This window comes from Notothenia coriiceps, unplaced genomic scaffold, assembly GCF_000735185.1.
Source record: "Notothenia coriiceps isolate Sejong01 unplaced genomic scaffold, NC01 NC01_scaffold00000762, whole genome shotgun sequence".
Lineage (NCBI taxonomy): Eukaryota > Metazoa > Chordata > Actinopteri > Perciformes > Nototheniidae > Notothenia > Notothenia coriiceps.
In genome coordinates, this window is record NW_011333463.1 from 8,862 (window position 1) to 16,185 (window position 7,324).

At 37.8% G+C, this 7,324-nt stretch overlaps 1 long non-coding RNA gene across 1 annotated transcript; it reads right to left on the minus strand.

The window, feature by feature from the left end:
• Positions 1–6,097: 6,097 nt before the first annotated feature.
• Positions 6,098–6,428, minus strand: LOC104957253 (uncharacterized). The gene is made up of 3 exons (XR_799653.1): positions 6,409–6,428; positions 6,287–6,377; positions 6,098–6,164 (listed from the first exon to the last, which is right to left on the minus strand). It is a non-coding gene; the product is annotated as an uncharacterized lncRNA (long non-coding RNA).
• Between the last annotated feature and the right edge of the window lie 896 nt (positions 6,429–7,324).

Genomic DNA, 7,324 nt, shown 5'->3' on the forward strand with positions numbered 1-7,324 from the left:
TGAAGGACAGCTGGACCGCGATTGCAGAGGAATAGTTTATCTTTCGTACAGGTATGTTTTATACTTCGGTTCGGTTTAACTGTGAGATTCTGTCATGTGTTTGACGTTGCTTCATTGTTGTGTTACGTTTAGGAAAAGTAAAATTCTTGTGGTTTACACCCAATGTATTGTGTTTTGATATTTTGTTATTGTGACATTTTATTTCGTTTTTTCTTACGGCTTTATGTGGCTTTATGTGTACAGATGGAAACAACGTGACGAGATTAATGGAGAAAAAGTAATATCTACATATAAAGACGGAGAAAGTAAACAATAACGTTTATGGTTAAGTGTGAGCACCCCCTGTAGAGGCACAAGCTCTTACGTTGATATTGGAGATTTAAAAAAATAAAAAGATGTAGAAAAAAAATAACGAATATCCAAATAACGAAATTGAAACCCGAATAGTACTCCAACGAACGAATATTCGGGTACAGCCCTGCAGTGAAGTGATATCAATATTATTCAACATAACAGACCGTTAGAGCTCTTGTATCGTTTGTTTTTACCCACATAAATGTTAGTGTTAATATTTTTGCAAAACACCAGAATTCCACCGTACAATATTGAGGTTTTTGATAGGAAACCATTCAGATTTCTCCCCATACCGTTCCCCCTGCACTGCAGCACAGACGAGGCGTTACAACTAGAAATTAATCAAGCGTCTAAATTAGGGATGTCCCGATCACCTTTTTTTGCTCCCGATCCCGATCATTTGATTTTGACAATTAGCCGATACCGATTTTTCCCGATCCGATCTTTATGCAATGCATTAAGAGAAAAAAAAGCATTCAAGTTGTCCCTTAAGGTTATTTTTTATTTAAATTGGATATTCTATCCAACATGGATATAGCTTCTTTCTTTCACAGCAGCATTGGATCAGTTCAGTTGTGCAGCATTGGATCAAAACAAAATAAAGCTTTCAGTACTCGTTAGCTTACTGCTACAATTAGACACTGCGCCCACTCTGTTGCCAGATTTGAGAGAAATAAGCAGGTCTATGAAAACAAGCCCCAAAGAAGCAACACATACATGATGTTGTGTCATTTGAAACCAAAACTAAGGCCTCAGGATGACTTTAAGACTTGAACATGGTCATTTTTGTTTTGTAACAATTAATAATAAAAAAAAGTATTTAAAAAAATCCCGATCCCCGATTTTTTCTCCCGATTCCGATCTTTTGAAAATCACGTGATCGGCTCCGATCCCCGATCACGTGATCGGGACATCTCTAGTCTAAATAATGAATCCTTTGACAAGCACTTCATTTCTCCTCTCTGAAAGTCCTCTGGGCTCCAGCTCTTAGAGCATCAACGTAGATTAATTAATTAGCAGAGATGAGGCGGCTATAATAGGTTGAAGATAATGAGGAAGACTGACGTTCTTCACGGAGGTCAACTGAGGGCGTCTGGTTTTGCCGGTTTAGTCTCAGTACGAGCTAAAAACCTGTTTGTATGCAAAGAAGCAGCCACTGACATACTCCTGCTAATTTAAAAGAAGCAAACATCAAACTATTGGCCGCTGGTGTCTTGGTGTTAAAATCACACAACAAATGTTTGACCTCGCCTCATTTAACCTCTGATTCCTGCAGGTGTTGTACCGTGAACCTCAATGAGACGCTTCTGAATCAATAATGTAAACAAAGATAATCGTTATAGGGTCATTTGTGCACGGCTAAGATAAGACTGGGAATAATCAGGTGATGATTGCTCAGCGTTTACGATCGGCTGTTTGGACGTTTTGCCAAGATAAGCGATGTAAAGGAAATGACAAACATCCCTCATTAACAGAGAGAACAAACATTGCTCTGGGATTCCTTCAGTGTCGATGCTTCAGGAGGTTTTAAGAATATCTTCTGATATAAAAACAGTGAATAAAGTTTCATTTTGAGGTTCAAAATCTGAGTTTGCTTTCCGGCTGCCGCTAACGTTAGCTCAGCTTGTTTCTCTGATTACTTCCGATTCAGATGTCCTTCACTAAAATCCTTCATGCGGTTCAAAGAGCTAAACAGCACCATGAAGTGGCTTAAACCTGGATAAAAAGTTAGCTTCTGGCAGCTAACGTATGCTCACAGGGGATTCAACTGCATCACAGGAGACAGAGGATTACAGTTCATTCAAATCTCTGAAACGACACTCAGTATTTAACAGAGCTATGGTTCGTTACACACTTTGAAGCGGATTCAGGGCTGCAACAATTGTTATCACTGTTATTGCTATTTGATTAAAGGTTCCATGAGGGTTTCTGACTGCAGACCGTTTACATGCAGAAAAAGCTTCATAACACACAAGGGGACGGGTGATAACCAGAAAAGCATGACATGTTTTGGCATCAGTTTCATTAAATGGAGATATTTAAAATAATCAGTGAGTTGTTCCAGACAAAGATATTTTATTAAGTGCGTAGAATATGATTAGTAGGTTGGGACATCTCTCTAAATCCACAATCCTTCATTCAGAATAACATTTATTTGTACATGCATCAAACAAATGCACTAGCCAATACATTTCTGTTAATTATGCACCATAATACCTGCCACACATTATCCCTTTAAGCCCCGATGTGTTGCTTGTTTGTTGCTACAGGACGTACGGATTAAAGAAGTACCTGCTGTGGTTATGAAAGTGTTTGGAGGAGAGTAGTCTTGTTAAAGCTCAGCGCTACTGAAAGAGGACTCTTGTTAGATTATCACATGTATCAATGAAGGGGAGGGAGGGAGGAGTCAAGGAGACAGCTGGCTTTCCTCCCAATGGGATCGCCCCCCTCTAAACACAACTGGTGCGCCGATAAAAGCAGACAAAGCTGGTAGAAAAACAAAAGGTGGGGTCTTGCGACACACACACACACACACACACACACACACACACACACACACACACACACACACACACACACACACACACACACACACACACACACACACACACACACACACACACACACACACACACACACACACACACACACACACACGTTATGTAACAGCTCAGGGTCTTAAATATAGAGAGCCGTTTCACCCAGACGCTCCCTGCCAGAGGGAAAGGTTAAACCCTACTCTGCAACCAAGAGTCAAAGCAGGAGGGGAGGACACACGTGAAGATGTGTGTACAAGTAAATAAAACATATCCAAGGTAACTACAACTAAATGTGAAAGCTGGAGAAGTTAACCGTGTCTTTAAACGGCTGTATTTAAAAAAAACTCTGCATTTAGCGTTAGAATAATAATAAAATGCAATCATTACAACCATAGATACTGTATGAGGCACATGTTGAAGTATTCCACTGTTTTCTTTTCTGCACTTTAAGAAATACAAGTTTACAAGGCATTCCTCTAAAAGAAAATTTAAATTACTTGGAATTCCTAGTTGTTTCTAAATGATTGAAAGACCTGAAACTAAAACATTATCTAATCTATTTATCTGCTTGATTGTCTGCTCTTTAAAATGTAAGAAAATTGTTTAAAAGATGTGTTAAATGCATTTAGAAACATAATCACTTTGTTAGCCCCCTTGATTGTGATAAATGAGGCGGATCAAAATGCTTTTAATTGGGCGTAAAAATGTCGCACGTTGCCAGCATCACATGCTTTTCAGTCGTAGTTCAGGGACAGAGCATGATATGGAAAACGAAAAGCTCCATAATAAAACTCCTGTTAAAAGATTACAGCTGATAAGAGAGAAAGGGTGAGTGCATCAAAGGGGTTTATCGACATCTCCTTATTTACAAAACAGATAACAGGGACACCAGGTTAAAAGAGGGGAACCGTTAGTCGCTGAGTTCTTGTTTTAAACGTAGGGGAAAAAATGCTACTTAGTGGGTGTCAGGAGATGATATGAGGGTCATCCAGTGTCAGAGGTCGCAGGAGTAATACAGTAGATTACTGTCACTGAAGGTCACAGTCAGCATGGAAGGAAATATACTTTATCATTCAGTGTTAATGTTTCAGTAAGAGAATCTAAGTAGTTGTGCAACTTTTAATAATTATCCTTAATGATCAATATGCAGATTAATCATTTGACCTATCAAATATCATAAAATAATGAAAAAAGTCCAAGGTGATGCCTTTAAATGTCTCTACAGTCAGGCCAAAGCCCACATGTATTCACGTTAAAACGATAAAGCAGGACATCTCCATATTTGAGGCTCATTTCTTTCAGTAAACTAATGAATGAATGGTGCAGCTCCAATACCCTCATCAAACAGATTCAAATGACTCCTGGCTTTCAGTCTGCTTGGGTTTTAGACTATAAATGATCACTTTTAAGGCGTGTAGGAACATACATGTGACCTCCTGAGAGCCTGAATGCAACCTGATATCACCCAGTGTGTCTTTGCTGTCTATTACTCAGTCAAACCTTAAAACTAAAAGGTGACCTCTCCTGTTTGGTTGCTGAATGACTTGCTGAAGCAGAAACATCGTGTCCTTTATGCCCTTTCTAAAATGTCAGACTTGCATTTTCTCTGCTGTTTATCACCTGTGTTGCATGCATCGTAATATTACCTTACATGTCATGGTTATTTTATGCATTTAAATCACATTGCATCTTCTTTTGTAAGCATTTCAAGTCAGTATTAATTCTCAGATATCCACGTTTCTTTTCACATGCTAAAACGTGGAAACATGCTAGCTGATATTGCACAATAAAACTGATGTTTGTTGAATTATTCCACACTAAAACACTTGTTTCAACCTTACTATATAACTATTATATATATATTTTAGGACACAATAGATTTCTAATGTTAGATATTTGGCAGAAATCCTAACCTGAAGGTCAACAGTGTTTCCTGAATAAACACAAAGTCTGAGCTGACTTTAGAAGCACTCAGTGTCTGTTAATGATTCATGCTTGTTATATTTAAGGTTTGCCAGAGAACAGAGAAAGTTAACTGGACACAGAAACACAGAAACTCAGAAACACGTTCAGGCAGGACCACCAGGCCAGCTAATGCTAACAGTGGCTAACAAGACACAACTTCATACACTCACAATATATCGTAATACCGCCCCTATATAAAAACAGCAAGGAATTAAGACTAATATTGTGATGTTTTAGAAAGTATTAACCACACCCTGCGTTAACAGGATTTCAAAATGTGGTTGACAGTGCTAAGCTAACTAGGCTAAGCTAACTAGCGTCGTTAGCTCAACAACTTTGACGTCTAAAATCTCAGCCGTTTGGATTCTACTCACCTTTGAGTTGAGGAGTTTAGGCGCTAACCTGCTGACAGTGAGGAAGGACATGGTGTCTGTGAACAGGTGTGGTATTTCCACGTATTCTTGAGTAACGAAATGAAGCCGCTGCCGGTGCGGAGCTTGTTGAAGGTGCCCCTCCAGAAACAGAAGGTTGAAGAAGAGGGATTCTGGCCCGCAGGAAGCAGCGAGGTTGATTGGTCGACGGGCGTTACGCACAGCCACTTAGAGGGATTCGATTGGTTGGAGGGATGATGGGTGAGCGCTGATTGGATGGAGGATCTGTCTTGTGTCTGTGACGACAGCTGGAGATCAGGGTCTGTTCAAGAGCAAGCTTAAAATACCTGGTTGTAGCTCCTTTTTTGTCAAAATCCCAAATTGTACTATTTTAAACTTTGCCATTTGTGACCCCACGCACTGAAACTATCATCCTTCTGTTGTGGAAATGCCTTACTTTCCTCCGACATTAATTAACTGATTGTTGGTTTTGGGAAAAGTAGTTAAAAATGTAGAAAAAAAGGTGCAGAGGTGTAAAGTAACTAAGTACATTTACTCAAGTACTGTACTTAAGTACAATGTTGAGGTACTTGTACTTTACCTGAGTATTTCCATGTTATGCTACTTTGTACTGCTACTCCACAACAGTTCAGAGGTAAATGGTGTACTTTTACTCCACTACATGTATTTAATACCTTTACAATCACTACTTTTACAGTCGCTACTTTCACTATATTTTGATGATAATACTTTTCTACTTTTACTTGAGGAACATTTTGAATGCAGGACTTTTACTGTAACAGAGTATTCCTACACTCTGGTACTTCTACTTTTACTCAAGGACAAGATCTGAGTACTTCTACTTTAAATCAAGTACGAGATCTGAGTAATTCTACCTTTACTCAAGTACAAGATCTGAGTACTTCTACTTTTACTACAATATCTGAGTACTTCTACTTTTACTCAAGTCCAAGATCTGAGTAATTCTACTTTTACTACAAGATCTGAGTACTTCTACTTTACTCAAGTACAAGATCTGAGTAATTCTACCTTTACTCAAGTACAAGATCTGAGTACTTCTACTTTACCCAAGTACGAGATCTGAGTAATTCTACCTTTACTCAAGTACAAGATCTGAGTACTTCTACTTTTTACTACAAGATCTGAGTTAATTCTACTTTTTACTCAAGTACAAGAGTACTTCTACTTTTACTTGAGGAACATTTTTGAATGCAGGACTTTTACTTGTGTGAGTTCTGCAAAACAGATTTCAGGAAAACATGAACACATTGATCAACGTCATATTCCTGGAGTTTCTGTTTGTGATCAAAGACAGAAATATAAAAAACCTGTGCATAAAATAATATATAATGACAAAGCAAAATATTGCATTCATTTCTTCAAACATCTTGAGCAGTTTTTTCAAAAAATCATACCTTCTTAAAAAATGTTTTGCTAATTCATAAAGTTGAAACACATTTTTTAATGTTTTTATTTATTCATTTATTTAACAGGGACAGTGCACATTAATGAACATTTCTGTAAATGTGCCAGAGTTAGCCAAGAGGCTATTTTTCATCTGTAGTCCCTGGACAGATTTGAAAAGTCAACCTAAAACACATTTCATTTTAAACAAGTAAATACAATACATTTAAAACATGCAACAGACATTACTGGGATACTTAAATAAAACAATTTAAAATACAGAAAATTAAAACAAAAAAAATTAAACAAAACAAAAGAACATGTTAAAACACAGGCAGTGGGTTGTAAGGAGCTGAACATCATTAAGGCATTCCGACCCTCAGTCAGTACAACTCAAATAAACACGAGACAATTATAAATAAAAACAAGTCTTTACTTTTGAAGAAGAGTAGTATTATTTCACGGAGCCTTTTTGACATTGATTATTTTGTGCAAGAGTCATAAAACATGTCATCTAAATCTGTAAAGAAAGCAGATTTGTATTGTTGGGTTTCAGGTAAGATTTGCCCACCTGGGTTTGGGGATGTTCTGATTCTGCAGACCCTCTCTCCTTGCACTATTTATACCCCATTTTATTGTATTTACTTGCATTATTTTAACTATTGTATC